This window comes from Lagenorhynchus albirostris, chromosome 1, assembly GCF_949774975.1.
Source record: "Lagenorhynchus albirostris chromosome 1, mLagAlb1.1, whole genome shotgun sequence".
In the NCBI taxonomy this organism is placed as follows: domain Eukaryota; kingdom Metazoa; phylum Chordata; class Mammalia; order Artiodactyla; family Delphinidae; genus Lagenorhynchus; species Lagenorhynchus albirostris.
The window spans coordinates 150,816,985-150,834,890 of NC_083095.1; the positions used below are offsets into that span (position 1 = coordinate 150,816,985).

The 17,906-nt window shown below is 42.1% G+C and overlaps 1 protein-coding gene across 3 annotated transcripts in view; it reads left to right on the top strand.

Moving 5' to 3' along the window:
* The first annotated feature begins 9,649 nt into the window (after nt 1-9,649).
* The window catches only part of AKAP13 (A-kinase anchoring protein 13), a 338,516-nt gene continuing 330,259 nt past the window's right edge, over nt 9,650-17,906 (top strand). For all 3 annotated transcript variants that reach the window (XM_060156069.1, XM_060156077.1, XM_060156080.1), the window contains exon 1: nt 9,650-9,845. The gene's annotated coding sequence lies outside the window, so the exon portion shown is untranslated. The remainder of the gene's footprint in view (nt 9,846-17,906) is intronic.

Sequence of the window (17,906 nt, forward strand, 5' to 3'; positions counted from 1 at the left end):
TAGTTGGGAGATATTAGAGGCAGGGAAACCCATTAGGGGACTATTGCTATCATTCAGTCATAAGATGGTGACTGAACATGAGAGAACCAGAAAAGAAAACTTGGCCTTGATTTGTAAAAGAGATTGTGGAATGAATAAGGCAGAATTTTGGAAATGATTAGATGGAACTGAGGGAAAGGAAAAGCAGGAAATGGAGCAGTTGAGGGAGAGAAGGAGACCTCACTTTTGGAATAAATTCTGAGGTTCAGCAGACTATCCAAGTGAAAAGGTACTTGCAGTGAGTGGGACTGCATGTAGAAATTTAACAGCAATTATTGGATTAGGTTAGAGATGAGATTTAGGAAGCATCTGTCTTTCTTTACTGACAGAGGAATCAAGACTCTTTGAAATGGACAGTGTGGGCATATCAGTCAGCTTGGGCTGCTATAACAAAATACCATAGACTGGGTACCTGAAACAGCAGACACTTATTTCTCACAGTTTTGGGAGTGGAAAGTCCAAGATCAAGGTGCTAGGAAGTCCAAAATTGGTTCCTGGTGAGGGCCCTCTTCCTGGCTTGCAGATGGCTGCTCTTCATTATATCCTCACATAGTGGACAGAGGAAGCTCTGGTGTCTCCTCTTCTTCTTATAAGGGCTCTAATCCCATCATGGGGGTTCCACCCTCATGACTTCATCTATACCTAATTATCTCTCAAAGGCCCCATCTCTTTATGTCACTTCATATCTTCAACACATGAGTTTTAGGAGGCTCAAACATTCAGTTGGTAACAGTGGATAAATAGTAAATGATGCTTCAGACTCAATTATACCTATACTGTTCTTTCTGGAAGATGAATTGAATGGATTCCAGACACGGTTTCTCAAAATGTGCCCTCAATGCAACATGAGATATTAATACGTTTTCCAAGAGAAATTGATTTCATGATGAAAGAAGTTTGAGAAATATAGGATTAAACAAAGCTAAACGGCTTTTTAAAGGCAGTTCTTCTTAGAGCCTTAATATGTAATGGTACTATGCACAGTGAATCCTCAAGAGGACAGGACTACAGAATATAAAGCATTTCTTATATTCCCTTAAATAGACAAAGCTTTTTCTTAGGAAGAGCTCCAGAAACCAATGTTTTAGGGAGAGCACTGTAAAAGAAACTAGTTTAGGGACTTCCCTCATGGTGCAGTGGTTAAGAATTTACCTGCCAATGCAGGGGACACGGGTTCGAGCCCTGGTCCAGGAAGATCCCACATGCCATGGAGCAACTAAGCCCATGCACCACAACTACTGAGCCTGCACTCTAGAGCCCGTGAGAAACAACTACTGAAGCACCCACACCTAGAACCCGTGCTCCACAACAAGAAAAGCCACCGCAATGAGAAGCCCGTGCACCTCAACGAAGAGTAGCCCCTGCTGTCTGCAACTGGAGAAAAGCCTGCAGGCAGCAACAAAGACCCAACACAGCCAAAAAATATATAAAAATTTTAAAATAAATAAATAAACTAAAGCTAAGAACAGAATTAAAAAGACCTAACAATTACAGACAGAGGTTCAATGTGAATTGACATAAGGTGTTAATCACATTAAAGAAAAAGAAACTAGTTTAATATTTTATATATATATGTATTGATATATATACATACATGTATATTAGAATATAACATCACCTATGTAGTATTCTTGCAAAAATAAAAATCACCCTATTCTACCAAGGAGGGGCCAATCGGACAAATACATATCGTGCAACAAACTATTAAACAGTTGACCTAGACTCTTCAAATAAGTCAATGTCATGGAAGACCAAAAGAAAAAAAGATGGGGAAACCCTTGTAAATTATGAGAGTCTAAAGAGATACTATTAATACATGCAATGAATGAGCCTTGATCAGATCACTTAAAGGAAAAATAAGCACAACTATAAAAATCCTTATTGGAACAACTGGTAAAGTTTGAAAATGAACTGTACATTGGATAATACAAAGTAGGGAAAAAAATAAGCTTCTGACTCAATTACATCCTATTGACCAGGTCTTTCCCAAAGTACTTTGGTACCTGGGAACCTATACTATAAGACCTAAAAACATGAAAGTTATAAGTGATATGTTCGTTCCATTCAAAAAGAAAAAAGAAAAGAAAAAAGCTGTTTTAAGCTGTACTGGAATTGTAGTTATTGGTAACATTTGTGGGCGAATAAGGACTTCTTTAATATTGCAAACTCTATACAGTTTAGGAAAAAATATTGTATCAAAGATGAAAAATTTAAAAAAAAATCTGCCCAAGAAAACCTGAGTTTTCACAACACTGTAAATCAACTGTACCCCAATAAAAATTAAAAAAATAAAAGAAAACCTGAGTTTAGGCCTCCCATGAATCATTAGAGTCCTTTTTCCATTAAATAGTGTTTAAGGCTCAAAAAAAACCATGGTGTTTCTTTAACTCCAGCTTCAGAAACCCCCCATTATAAATAATTGGGGATAATTATGAGAGCAGCTGAATAAACTGGAAAAGACCAGGCACAAAGAAAAAAGCAATAGGATGAAATGTGTAGTCCTTGAGCCAGCCCATAAATCTCTCTGGAATCAGAAAAACAGTCCCCATCTTCTCCAAACTGGAACCTACGTTTAAAGCAAACACCAAACCAAACCTAACCAAATCAAAATTATGTAACCCCCAAAAGTGAGTCTGGTTTTCTTTTACAGTTATATAGAGAGAATCTCTGGACCCTAAAATTAAATCCCCTTGACTCCTGACTGAGAAATATGGCAATAACATTTTTTGAGGGTAGTGTTCCCTTAATCCTAAGGCTTTTGTGATTCCCTTCGTTCTATCAACCCAGCCGCCCCCTAACTCTTCTACCATGGGAAATATAATGACTTTAGAAGCTTAATTTGATCCCATGAGCAGCCTTTAGCAAACCTGTTGCTGGAAGGGTCATTATGGAGAAAAGCAAGGGTTTCAGCAATTAAATGAATCGTTCTATCACTAAGTGGTACATCTGGCCTATATTAATTAAAGGCTGGGAAACCGCTCGGGGGCAGGAGACTAGGTGGCTGTCACAACTATTGGAGAGGTCAATATGCACTTTTTGTTGGAAATTCTCTATTACAGTTGTGGCAGGGTCCATGTTTCCCTGAATTTCTCTAAATAGCACTAATTCTGCATGATCAGGTTTACTCCTAGAGTGTCATTTTCTTATTATCTACAAAGGGAGAAGTGGAGGAGGGAGTTAAAGCAGGCAGAGCACTTGCGCTGTGCCAGGCAATGTGCTAAGGGCTATGCACAGGTTGTTTTAATGTATTTATCATTATGTGGCTATTGGGTGGGGGTGACCAATTTACAAACAAAGAATTTGAGCATCCAGGATCTAAAGCCAGCCCTGGGTGCTTCTAAAGTTCTGGTCTTTCTGTCTAATACAAGAAAAACTTAAATCAGAGAGGTTAAGCACTCTAACACCCTAACAGCAGGGAGGTAAACAAGCATAATCTTTCTGGAGGACTATTTGCAATGAACGTACATCAAGGTCCTGAGCTGGTAATAATCATAATGATAAATGCCATTTACTATGCACTGATCTGTAATCCAGCATATAGCTCTAATCTATTTCTTTGCTACTGTTGTGTTTGTGCCTGTAGAATTTCTGATACGTATTACAGGAATATATTCTGAACAAGGAACTGGTTGCTTAAACAGCTGTTTACTGAGCACTTACTCTGTAGTTGGGCTGAACACTCACAATCCTAAATGGAGAAGGGGAGGGGAGGAGCTGAGAGCCCAAGTGAGGGAAGACCTAGCCAGTGTGCTATTCTAAAGTGGATTTAGCAACTTTCCCTTAGTTTTTGACCTTTGGAAGCTAAGTTGTGTCACTTAGTAGCTATGATTTGGAGCAAGTTATTTAATCTCTCTAAGCCCGAGTTACTCTTACCAAAAAAATGGGTGGAAGACCTAAATAGACATTTCTCCAAAGAAGACATACAGATGGCCAAGAGACACATGAAAAGATGCTCAACATCACTAATTATTAGAGAAAAGTAGATCAAAACCACAGTGAGGTATCACTCACACCGGTAAGAATGGCCATCATCAAAAAATCTACAAACGATAGATGCTGGAGAGGGTGTGGAGAAAAGGAAACCCTCTTGCACTGTTGGTGGGAATGTAAAATGATACAGCCACTATGGAGAACAGTATGGAGGTTCCTTAAAAAACTAAAAATAGAACTACCATATGACCCAGCAATCCCACTACTGGGCATATACCCTGAGAAAACCATGATTCAAAAAGAGTCATGTACCACAATGTTCATTGCAGCACTATTTACAATAGCCAGGACATGGAAGCAACTTAAGTGTCCATCGACAGATGAATGGATAAAGAAAATGTGGCACATATATACAATGGAATATTACTCAGCCATAAAAGAAATGAAATTGGGTCATTCGTAGAGACATGGATGGACCTAGAGTCTGTCATACAGAGTAAGTCAGAAAGAAAAAACCAAATATCATATATTAATGCATATATGTGAAATCTAGAAAAATGGTACAGATTAACCTATTTGCAAGGCAGGAATAGAGACACAGTCGTAGAGAACTGACGTATGGACATGGGGTAGGGGTGAGTGGGATGAACTGAGAGATTGGGATTGACATGCATACACTACCGTGTGTGAAACAGATGGCTAGTGGGAACCTGCTGTGTAGTGCAGGGAGCTCAGTTCGGTGCTCTGTGATGACCTAGAGGGGTGGGATGGGGTGGGGGGAGGGAGGTCCAAGAGGGAGGGGATATATATATATATATATATATATACACACACATATATATATATATATACACATACGTACAGCTGATTCACTTCATTGTACAGCAGAAACTAACACAACATTGTAAAGCAATTATATCCCAATTAAAAAAAAAGGTGAATAGCAGCACCAGCCCAGGGATGTGAAAAATAAATGAGACAGTGCAAGTGAATGAGGTATAGTGAAGGCATTATGGCCCAGGCACACGTTAAGGTTTGGAACAAACTCCCACAGGGACGCTCTATCAGAATCAATCAACCTGAAGTGTGCTGTCCAGTATAGTAGTCACAGCCACATATGATTTTTAAACATTTGAAACAAGGCTAGACTGAATTGATATGTGTTTTAAGTGTAAAACACACACTGGATTCTTTTGAAGACTTAGTATGATAAAACAGAATACCTCATGTATGAATTTTTGTAGGTATCACGTGTTGAATTTACAATGTTTGTCATATGTTTGGTTAAATACAATACCTTTAAAATTAATTTCATCTGTTTCTTTTTACTTTTTAAATGTTGCTGCTAGAAAATTTTAATCACATATGTGGATCACCATATATTTCTATTGGACAACTTTGGGCTTGATATTGAGGAAGAAAGCTTCTCTTTGTCACTGAAGAAGTGAAAACTTAGCTCTGGACTGTAAAACCTCCTCCCTGGAGCCAGGTTTCTCTTAGAGATTCTCCTGTCCCCTACTCTCATCCCCATCCCCCACTTAAATTCAGCTTAAGCACGTGGTGCGTGGGTGATCTTTCAAGATGAAAATCTGTTTTCATCCTGGTTCTATGGGTTAAAATCCTTGGAAGGTTCTTCTTGGCCTTTCAGGATAAAGGCCATACTCCTTAGCAAAGCAGTGTAACCTGACTTTGGCTCACTTCTTTCCTTCAGCTTTATCTCTTACCCCTTCTTGCTCCAGTTTTTGTGTGTGCTGTGTTTCTGGACACCTTGGTGTCTTTGGATTGTCTCCTCCTTTTCCTGGGAATGGCCTCTGCTACCTGTGCACACACTCCCAAGCCTCGTGCACTAGCTACACCACCGTTCTTTACCCAGTGGATTGTCCTCCAAGACCTGGCTTAACTGTCACTCCCCCTGGATGCCTCCCCTGAACCTTCACCCTCTAAGTAGAAGTATTCCTCTCTATGCCCCATAACACCCTGCGTCTGCCTGTGGGGGGGTGCACTTACACTTCTGATTTCCTGCTGGCTTGCTTGCCTATTTCCCTCATTTGACAGAGTTCCTTAAAGACAAGAACAATGCTCTTCATCCTGAATCCCAGGACCAAGCCTAAGCCTGGAACACAGTAGACTCTCAACAGCTACTTGCTAACTGAATTGAAAGCAGGTCAGAGAACTGCCCAGGGATCATCTGCTCCCGGGTGGTGTATCAATTAGAGCTCTTGCGGATGCAAGTGACAGAAATCTCCACTCCGACTGTCTTTGTTGTCTTACATGATTGAAAAGTCTATGGGTTGTTCTAGCTTCAGGAATTGCTGCATTCAGCTGTCCAATCAATGTCACCAAGACGTTGTTTTTGTTTTTTTGTTTTTGCGGTACGCGGGCCCCTCACTGCCGCAGCCTCTCCTGTTGTGGAGCCCAGGCTCCGGACGCGCAGGCTCAGCGGCCATAGCTTACGGGCCCAGCCGCTCCGCGGCATGTGGGATCCCCACGGACCGGGGCACGAACCCGCGTCCCCTGCATTGGCAGGCAGACTCTCAACCACTGCGCCACCAGGAAAGCCCAAGACGTTGTTTTTAATTTCTCTACCTTTCTACTGTGCTGGCTCCATGTGAAGAGATTCTGTCCTCATGGCAGAGACAGCTGATAAGCCTATCTTCCAGTTTCCAGTTGAGAAAATGTCAGCTACCCCGATAGTTCAAACAGAGAGTAGAATTTACTCCTATTGCCCCTAATTGGCCAGTCTGGGGTCATGTGCCTAACTCTGAACTAATAATTGTTGACCTGCAGATAGGATGCATTGATTGGCTCAGGGTTGATGGTATGCTAAAGCATGGAACTGAGATTGTGGTGGAGTTGGCTTCACCCCAAGCAAGGGGCTGAAAGTGAAAGTTACTTAACGCAACAGCAGGGTACTATTCCTACTGTGAAAGGAATAAAGAGTCCACTGCCATGAAAGAAGAGCCCCGAGGCAAGTTGGTTCCAGCGCTCCTTCTTTTACCAAAGCAGACATTTTAGGGACCATGGGTCTCAAGAGAAATTCATGTTCTTGCATTTCCTTGCTTTGGTAATTTCCAGGGACTCTGTAAAATGGGGTTCATTCTTGTTAGAGTTATAGGTATTATAACCTATGTAAATCAATTGGAGAACTGTAAGTTGGCTGGAAAGACAGGTTAGAGATAGTTGAGAGATACAAAATCCTACTGCTGCTTGATAAGGCCCTGGTATCTTTCCTGGCTTGAAAACTTACTCAGGAAAAGTGAGAGAATTACTAAACCCCAAATCTCTTTCTGGTGAAATGGGGCACACTGAATAGAGACATTTGGTGTCCCTTGGAAGAACAAGTCTTTAGTATCAGGGACTGTCAGTTTGAGGGCACCTCACAGTAGCTCCTTCTGTACAAATTCATTCATGCGAAACTTCTGAGTGCCTACTGTTCCCACTGGGACTCTGTTAGGTGTAGGAGAGAGAGGGGTAAACAAAAAAGACTTTAGGGAACTTACATTACATTATGGGGGAGAGAGCCCATAACCACACGTAAATAAGATACCTTCAGACCGGAATAAATGCTGAGAATAGGTTTGAGTAATATGAATGAGAGGGAGTAGGTGAGAGTGAATTATTTTAGATAGATGTTTTCTCTGACGAGGGACATTAGAGCTGGTGCCTAGATGATGAGAATGTGCCAATCATGTAGATAACTACTTAGGACTTCCCAAGAAGACAGAGGATTTAGCTGTCTAGGGAATGTAGAGTAGACCCTTGCCCCTCAAAGCAGGGTCCCAGACCAGCAGCATCAGAATCACCTGGAGTCTGTTAGAAGTGCAGAATCCCAGATACCACCCCAGACCTACTGAGTCAGAATCCACATTTAACAAAACGTCCCAGGTGATTTGTAGGCATGGTAAACTTTGAAAAATGCTGGACTCTCGACTTTTTCTGCAGCTCACTGGGAAGGTATAAATCCTGCTGAGGCTGGGAGCAGGGAATGTTGTTGTCAGCAGTCACTTGAAAGACAACATGTATCTTGTCTGCTGCTGCTTTGCTCCAGAAGAAGACCATAGGGTTTTCACGTGTTAGGGTCCAAGAGATTTTCTAGGTTAGTCCTCTTGCTTTACAGGAGACTGAAGTTCTTTGAGAAGGGGTGACCTGCTCAGGGTGGGCTTCTTTGGGACAGAGTCAGGACTAAGATCTAGGAGTCTCTTCTCTCTGGGCCACCTTTCAAATATTGACAGGACAGATTAGAGTGAGTATGGAGGAGGGAATAATAAGGTGATTGGGAAATAATTTCACATGAAGCACTGGAAATGTTTGGCCTTGGTTTTCCATTCTGTGAGGCTGAAATAAGAAAACATATGTGAGAATCAGGTTCACTTACAGGGAAGCAAGTTTCTTCTCAAGGCTAGGAGCACTTCTAAGATTTAGAGCCAAACAACAATGAAAGTGCCTGATGCAGGCAGTAAGTATTCACAGTAGCCCCTCTCAGGTAGTCAGTCACTGGTAGGGAGCTTGGCTGGATCAGGTTTCCCAAAAGATAGTCCTTTGCATCTTCACATTTTGGGAGGCCATATCCTATATGAGTATTTTAAATTGATATAAAATACATGTGTAACCTGTGTAAAGTGCACTAATCTTAATTGTACACTGGATGAATTTTCACATAAGTCTATACCTTTGTTATTTACCATACAGATCAAAATACAGAACTTGCCCAGCACCTGCCCTTCTCCTTCCCAGCCAATAATACTTCTCCCTCTAGGTAACCACTGTTCTTACTTCGATTACTATCAATTTGCACGTTTTTGAACTTATGTGAAGTGTAAGTACATATATACTTTATATATAACGTAAATTTTTTACTTAATTTTTTTCTTTAAGTAGATTCATTTTTTACAGCTTATCTAAGAAATAACATCAATGAAATAGTCTTTTGATGTGAAAGGCATTTTCCTCCAATACACATTAAAATAAACGCACAACTATCAAAATGAGTTTATTCGTGTATTAACAGACCACATTTTGCTTTTCAAAAGCCACCAGGTGATTCCTGAGGTCCATGCAACTTGCAGATTGTCTGATTTTGCGCTGATCGAGAAGCCGAAAGTTTATGGAACGCCCTGTCACAATCCTGATGCCACCATAGATCCATCCATCCATCCATCCATCCATCCATCCAACTAAAACACTTGTTGAATACCTAGCAACGACTCTCTCAGGCACTGGACACAGAAAAGACCCCACTTTCTGATTTCAAGTGGAGGGAAACAGAAGAGTAAATCATTTCAGTATGTGTTACGGTAAATGCTACATCTCAGGTAAGCACCCTTACACAGAGGAAGGGAGTCTTCCGGAGTCAGGGAGCAGAGGAGAGGGTGGATGAGCATTTCAGTCGGCACCTCTACCAGCCACCCGACTTTGATCACTTTGCCGCAGCGATGCAGCTGCGGTCAACCTCAGCCTTCCTTAGCAACCCGAGGGGACCGCCCAGGTGTCTTCCTATTGGTCTCACGGAGCTTGATGGGCAGCTCTGCTGTGCAACCCCGGCTCGCGGCCCCCGGCTCCGCGCTTACTCACAGGAGAGCTCGTAGGCGTTACGGCCCTTCCCGGGTGCCCCGCCCATCCCCGAGTAGCTTGTGGCGCATGCGCGGGCTCGTTGAGGCTGTGAGTAGGGACAGCAGGGAGCCGGAGCCGCTGAGGTGAAGCTCCTAGGCTCCGCCGAGGTCGCCGCGCCCTCTCCTCGCCTCTGCCGCCGCACTTTCAAGCCGTTGCCACCACCACGGCCTTTGCCGCCGGAGGAGCGGCCGCCTATTGTCTTTCTCCGCGGCGAAGGTGCGGAGCTGCTCCGGCTCGGCCCGCGGGGGAGCCCCGGGCGCCTCGCGGTGAGAGCGCAACTTAGTTGGCGGAGTTGGGGGAAGTTTTGTGATTTGAGGAGGGGTCGCGGGTGGGGAGCGCGGGGCCCTCCCCCAGCGGCCGGTCCTCCGGCGGGGGCCGGAGCGGGGGTCCGGGGCTGCGGGGGCTGGGCAGGGGCGCGCGGACGGGGATGAATGGGCGGCGCGGGAGCGCCCCCCGGCTCTGCGGCCCCCGCCTCCCTCCGCGGCCCCCTTAACGCATTGTCTGCCCCGGGGCCGCGGCGCGCCTTGCCGCTCCCGCAGCCCAACTTCGGGGCCGCCTCCACTCCCGGAGTGGGGGGCACGGCCGCCATGCCCCTTCAGGTGCCTGGACCCCCGGCCTTGCCCGGTCGGCTCCTATGGGAGCGGGGGCCGCGGTAGCAGCTGCGGCTGCCCCACGGGTCCCTTCCGTCCGGGAGTCGGCGAACAAGTGCTGCGGCCGCGAGGGAGCGGCTCTCGGGGGCCGGCGCGAGCGGTAAACACGCCGGGCCTTACCCGCCTTAGGGGGGCGCTCTCAGGGCCTGTTCCCGGGGGCGCGGCCGGGGCACCCGCGCGGGTCGGAGACGTGCAGCCCGAGGGGACCCGCTTTGGGACCGTGCCATGGGCTCAGCTCTGTTGAGTTCAGATGCAAACATACTTTGAGACCAAACCAAACTTTTTTTTGGATAAATATGGCTATTGAACCCCTCTCCCTTCCCCCCGTTTCCCCCCCCAAAGTCAACTCGTATGTTAAGATTTTAAAATAAATGTGGGGGAAATCCTCAAGAGTTTTTCTATCAGAAAAAAGGATTGGCTTTTTTTTTTTTGAACTATTTCTTACAGCAAAATGATTCCGTCACATTTAAGTTTCTAGATCTTACTGTGAACTCAGGAGTTAACAATGTAAGTTGGATTGAGCAATATTTTGGTGTTCGTCTTAACTTTTACACTCCTCAGTGAAGTTATTTTGAGAGTTTGTTGCCCCAGGCATATAGAACCAAAGGAAACAGCAGTGTGCCTTTTTTACTTATTCAACAGCCCCCCCCCAGTTTTATTTTCATAAATAACTTTATTTTTTTAAACCGTTGGATTGCCCAGATCAGGATAAATGCTGGCAGTTTTGGAAAGATCATTTTTGCAAGTTTGTAAAGGATCAGCTGTTGTGAGTGATCAGAGTTGTGATCAGAGTTGTGATCAGCTGAGATAAATCATTGTTACAGTCCTGTAGGCTTTCGTGGTCTCTAGGGGATTTGCAGACTGCAAGAAGTACAAGCCTTGTTGTCAAGCTTTGGGTGCATCGGTTCTGCTGAATTCAGTTCATTTGCCTTATGATGTGAGAATGATTCTGTTTAAATCCCCTCGGTGGAACAAGCCTAAATGTCTGTCAGATTGCGTGGTGGAACAAAATGACCAGAATGTGTTCCTATCAGTTGTATATCCCTTTGCCATCTGCTAAATTAACAAGAAAAATTTGAGAAATATGGTGTGGGTCAATATTCATTGATTGGTTTCTCATGCTAAGTGAGTAATGTGAAGTGTTGCCCAGGTTTTCCTGGTTAGGTTGGCCTAATTTTGCTTTGAAAAAGCAACTTCACCTGACAAAGCTAAAGAAAAATGTCCTAATGGCATAAGCTTGTATTTTTAAAGTACAACAAGGTCACTTTTAGGAATCATAATCCTTGCTCTTAGGGCTTTCCTTCCTGGTTGTGTGGTTGTGTGTACTGTGTGTACCTGTGTGTGGGGCGGGACGGTGACAGAGGTTGGAAGGCGTTGTCAGGGAGAGACAAAATGTAAACAAACACTACTTAGAACGTGTGACAAGTAGGCCAGTTGCTTTCCCTCTCTGACAGCATGTTATACATACTTTTGTTTTAGGATTTCTCACACTTCATTTTTTTTGCCTGACTAATAGTAACTGCATATGTAGTATAAATGGACTCCTCTTCTAGCCTGTTAACTCCCTGAGGGCTGTGATGGGTCTTAGCTTTGTGCCTCTGTGCCAGGAAGGAGTCTTAACACAGCTCAGGTGCTCAGGATGCGTTTGAATTGGGTGAAGTGCTTGGGACTTCACCCTAGTGTGGTACCCAGAGAACCACTAACTCTGGGGACTTGTTAAACATGGCAGCTCACTTGTAGATCTGTGATGAAACGTAGTGTACTTTATAAGGATTTCTAACCTTTCTTTTTAACCTGTTAATTACTTCTTGAAAAGAATTGAGGTTTAAATAGTGCGCTATGGATTTCAGAAAGTGGTTCTAATCGAGAAAATTTCTCCCTTTTTTGGTGAAATGATTAAGACTTCTGGACTAATCCATTCACTCCTCTGCCTGTTCATACCTCTGTTGTGAAATGGGGAGGTAGCACAGTTTAGAAGAATGTACATTTTTTGGAATTAGGTAAATTTGAGTTCAAATCCCCACCCTTCCATTGACTAGTTGGGTAGCCTTGAGCAGGTCACTTATCCCCTCAGAGCTTCAGTTTCCTACTGTGTAAGGTATAGTAACATACTTTACAGCATTCTTAGCAATAAATGAAACTATGTGCCGTACTTCATAGTGTGCCAACCGTTAAGTAGGTGCCTGTTACCTGGTAGCTGTAATGACAGTAATTTGGATAATTTTTGTATGAGTTAAAGCATTTTTAGAAGTCTGATGCTTCTGAGCACAGTGGTTTAGCTGTCTGTTTCGTAAAGGGGGAATGCTTCTGAGAATTGAGAGTCTTAAATGCAGTTTTTTAAAGGTGCGGGTTGAGCTGAATGTTAATAGAAAACAGCAGTTTTATCTTCTCAGTCTGCTCTTAGTCTTTGAGTGGGCTTTGCAGAGTGTCTCTGTAGGATAGAACTCTATGCATTTATAGTGTTTAGGAAATCGTTAGAGATGGGTTGTTTTCAACATTTGTAATAGGATATCTGAGTTATTTAGTTCCAGCTTTTCTTCCTTATTTTACCTTAATTTTGAAAAATAACAGGCATCGATTATGACTACGTTTCTCAAACTTGATTAAGATGGGACTGGACTGTGGGTTAATATAGCAGTAGTACAATTCAGAGACTTGAGCAAATCATTTACTTCCCCTTCAAGATAACACTTTTGAAGGTGCCACCATTTGTGGAAGGAAACAGTGATTTAAATCAGTTATACCAGCTTTGTTTAGAATATTCAGAATACCAAGTGGAATAAATACATTCTAGAAATATTAACCTGTCATGGACATTTCTGTATATTGAATCTCATCTTTCCATTTATTTTCTTATAAAATAAGGGCAAAAAGTTAACCATGAAGGATTGTAGTAAACCTTTAAAAATTATATTTGACCAGACTCACGTATTGAGGAAAAAAAGTTGACAAAGCTAGATGAACACACTTGGACTTTTGATAATCCCCTCTTTTAAAGTTAACATTGAAGTGTGCTTGAATAAACTTGGTTATTACTGATGGGGACAGGCATTCATTCAGAAGCAGTGCTCCTGAGTCACTGTCGGGCTGTCTTACCCCACTGTAAGTGGGGGAAGAGGAGGAAGCTGTTCGTGGAAGGAAGTTTGTTTCATTCATATGTCTTCACATTTATGGTCTTGTGGTCCACCTCTCGGTTGACTGGGACATATAAGTAGAAGATGGGTAGATAACCCATATTTGTCAGTCCTTGCTGAGAGAATGGACCAGTAGACCTGATACTGAGATACTGTGATTGTTACGAATACTTGCGTGGGACAATGGTGTGTTTTCCTTTTTTACCTCTTCAGAGCTGTGTTCAGAGCGTGGGGAAGGTGTGGATATCAGTGTGTGTGATGTGGGTATTGGGATGGGGAGAAGGAGATGGTGTGAGGGATTTACAATTTATGTCACTCTGTAGGCTCTTCTATTAGAAATCAGTCCTTTTGATATTTATTATTATTTATTTTGGCTGTGCCGGGTCTTTGTTGCGGCATGAGGACTCTAGTTGCGGCATGTACGTGGGATCTAGTTCCCCGACCAGGGATCGAACCTGGGCCCCCTGCATTGGGAGTGCAGAGTCTTACCCGCTGGACCAACAGGGAAGTCCCAGAAATCGGTCCTTTTGAATTTTCACTTATGATCCTATCTTAAGCCCATATTTGGCCACAAAAATAGTCTTTACCACTTCAAAAGGCTAGTTATTCCTGAATGGTTAGGAATTAAGTATGTCACACTGTAATGAATTAGTCTTTTAGACAGCCAAAGATGTCAAGCAAGAGAACAGCACCTAGGAGCTATGTAGAGTTTCACAAACCCAAGATAACTCTCCGATGGTGATGTCTACTGAAGGCATATGATACGGGGCCACATGGCTGACTTCACATCCGACCTTCGCCAATTATTGGCAGTGTGTCCTTGAGCAGGCCACTTCATCTGTCTCAGACTTAGTATCCTTACTTATAAAATAAGAACAAATTTTATATTGTCATCCTACCTACTACCACTACTGTCATGAGAAACGCTCGAGATAAAGCACTATAGAGATGCTTTGTCATTTTGTAGTTTTGTTGGTTGGCTACTGGTTTGGATAAAATTCAAATCCTAGTCTATAAAAGGAAAAAACATCCAACTAAGTTTATTGGTTTTTCTTTATAAATATTATACCATTTCTGTTGCCATTCTCCTTACTTGTGAAAATGGATACTTCTTACTTTTGGCTCTTCTCAGATTTGCTTTTTTTTTTTTTTTTTTTTTTGCGGTACGCGGGCCTCTCACTGTTGTGGCCTCTCCTGTTGCGGGGCACAGGCTCCGGACGCACAGGCTCAGCGGCCATGGCTCACGGGCCCAGCCGCTCCGCGGCATGTGGGATCTTCCCGGATCGGGGCACGAACCCCTGTCCCCTGCATCAGCAAGCGGACTCTCAACCACTGCGCCACCAGGGAAGCCCTCAGATTTGCTTTTATAACGTATTTGTCATGGAGTATTTTTCTAAACTCAGTGCTTGCTGTGAGATCCAAGTTACTCTGAAATCACAGGAACTGACATTGGATGCCAGTGCTTAAAGTCAGGTGAAACCACAGTAAACAGTGAACAAAGAATGTCAGAATGTTTCAGAAGAGTACAAAAGAAGCTAGTGTAGTTGTCTGATCTTTACTGACTCATTTTCTTAAATTATTTTTTAAAAGCTTAAAAAATCAGGGAGTGTGCCTCTTATGTGCCAGATGTTATACTATGTGTCTTACATACATTTATTTCATTTTTGAAACCAACCTATGAAGCAGGAATTATTAACCCATTTTAAGGGGAGGAAACACCCTCAAAAGTGATTTGACAGGGGTCACATAGTTGTTAAATTTTTGGTGCTAAAATTTGAACTCAGATTATTCTGGCTCCAAAGGGCATGCTTTTCACATCATTGATGCTGTCACCTGAAAAGAGTACATTTTTAAACAAATCAGGTTTACTGAGTTATTGTTTATATGATAAAATGCACCCATTTTAACTATATGGAGTTTGATGAGTTTTGACAAATGTATCCATGCATGTAACTTAACAACACAATCAAGGTATAGAATGTTTCCATCACTCCAGAAAGTTCCCTTTCTGCTTTCCAGACAGTTCTGCCTTCAGCCCTCACCCTGCTGCCTACCTTGCTATAGGCAACCACTACTCTGCTCTCTGTCACTAGAGTTTTGTCTGCAAACTATGGCCCTCAGGCCAATCTGGCCTACTGTCTTTTTTTTTTTTTTTGGTTTATAACAAAGTGAATCAGCTGTACATATATATATACCCCATATCTCCTCCCTCTTGCATCTCTCTCCCACTCTCCCTATCCCACCCCTCTAGGTGGTCACAAAGCACCGAGCTGATCTCCCTGTGCTATTTGACTGCTTCCCACTAGCTAGCAATTTTACATTTGGTAGTGTATATGTGTCCATGTCACTCTCTCACTTTGTCCCAGCTTACCATTCCCCCTCCCCGTGTCCTCAAGTCCATTCTCCACGTCTGTGTCTTTATTCCTGTCCTGGCCCTAGGTTCTTCAGAACCATCTTTTTTTTAGATTCCATAAATATGTGTTAGCATACGGTATTTGTTTTTCTCTTTCTGACTTCACTCTGTATGACAGACTCTAGGTCCACCCACCTCACTACAAATAACTCAATTTTGTTTCTTTTTATGGCTGAGTAATATTCCATTGTATATATGTGCCACATCTTCTTTATCCATTCATCTGTCGATGGACATTTAGGTTGCTTCCATGTCCTGGCTATTGTAAATAGAGCTGCAATGAACATTTGTTTTTTAATAAATAAAGTTTTATTGGGGCATAGCAGTGCTCCTTTGTTTACATATTGTCTGTGACTGCTTTGGTGCTACACTGACAGAACAGTTACGAGACGCCCTGTGGTCCACAAAGCAGAACATATTTACTATCTCACTTTTTAGAGAAAAAGTTTGCTAATCCTTGTTCTACATAACCAAATATAATAACACCTAAAATATGAACAATTCTATAGAAGTATTCAGTGCATATTCAACTTTCCCTATTTGTCCTCCATATATCTTTTTATAGTTGATTAAAATTTATAAAAAAAGGATAATATTCCATTGTGTGTGTATTGGGCACTTGGTTTGTTTCCATTTCTTGGTTCTGGTAAATAGTGCTGCTATGAACATTGGGGTGCATGTATCTTTTTGAATTGGAGTTTTAAACTTTTTGAATTAGAGTTGATTGCTTTCTTATTATTGCCCCATCTGAGAGTGCAAAGACTTGCCCCTGTATTTTCTCCTAGAATTTTTATAATTCAGAGGGTTTTTTTTGGTTTTTTTTTTTTAGTTTTATTTCTTTTCCAATTTGTATTCCTTTTGTTTGTTTTTCTTCTCTGATTGCCGTGGCTAGGACTTCAAAAACTATGTTGAATAATAGTGCCGAGAGTGGACATCGTTGTCTTGTTCCTGATCTTAGAGGAAATGCCTTCAGTTTTTCACCATGAGAATGATGTTTGCTGTGGGTTTATCATATATGGCCTTTATTATGTTGAGGTAGGTTCCCTCTGTGCCCACTTTCTGGAGAGTTTTTATCATAAATGGGTGTTGAATTTTGTCAGAAGCTTTTTCTGCATCTATTGAGATGATCATATGGTTTTTATTCTTCAATTTGTTAATATGGTGTATCACATGAATTGATTTGCGTATATTGAAGAATCCTTGCATCCCTGGGATAAATCCCACTTGATCATGGTGTATGATCCTTTTAATGTGTTGTTGGATTCTGTTTGCTAGTATTTTGTTAAGGATTTTTGTATCTATATTCATCAGTGATACTGGTGTGTAATTTTCTTTTTTTGTAGTACCTTTGTCTGGTTTTGGTATCAGGGTGATGGTGGCCTCATAGCATGAGTTTGGGAATGTTCCTTCCTCTGCAATTTTTTGGAAGAGTTTGAGAAGGATGGGTGTTAGCTCTTCTCTAAATGTTTGATAAAATTCACCTGTAAAGCCATCTGGTCCTGGACTTTTGTTTGTTGGAAGATTTTAAATCAGAGGTTCAATTTCAGTGATTGTGATTGGTCTGTTCATACTTTCTATTTCTTCCCGGTTCAGTCTCGGAAGGTTATACATTTCTAAGAATTTGTCCATTTCTTCCAGGTTGTCCATTTTATTGGCATAGAGTTGCTTGTAGTAGTCTCTTAAGATGCTTTGTATTTCTGTGGTGTCTGTTGTAACTTCTCCTTTTTCATTTCTAATTTTATTGATTTGAGTCCTCTTTTTCTTGATGAGTCTTGCTAATGGTTTATCAATTTTATCTTCGCAAAGAACCAGCTTTTAGTTTTATTGATCTTTGTTTCTATTTCATTTATTTCTGCTCTGATCTTTATGATTTCTTTCCTTCTATGAACTTTGGGTTTTGTTGGTTCTTATTTCTGTAGTTCCTTTAGGTGTAAGGTTAGATTGTTTATTTGAGATTTTTCTTGTTTCTTGAGGTAGGCTTGTACTGCTATAATCTTTCCTCTTAAAACTGCTTTTGCTGCATCCCATAGGTTTTGGATCATTGTGTTTTCATTGTCATTTGTCTCTAGGTATTTTTTGATTTCCTCTTTGATTTTTTTAGTGATCCCTTGGTTATTTAGCACCGTATTG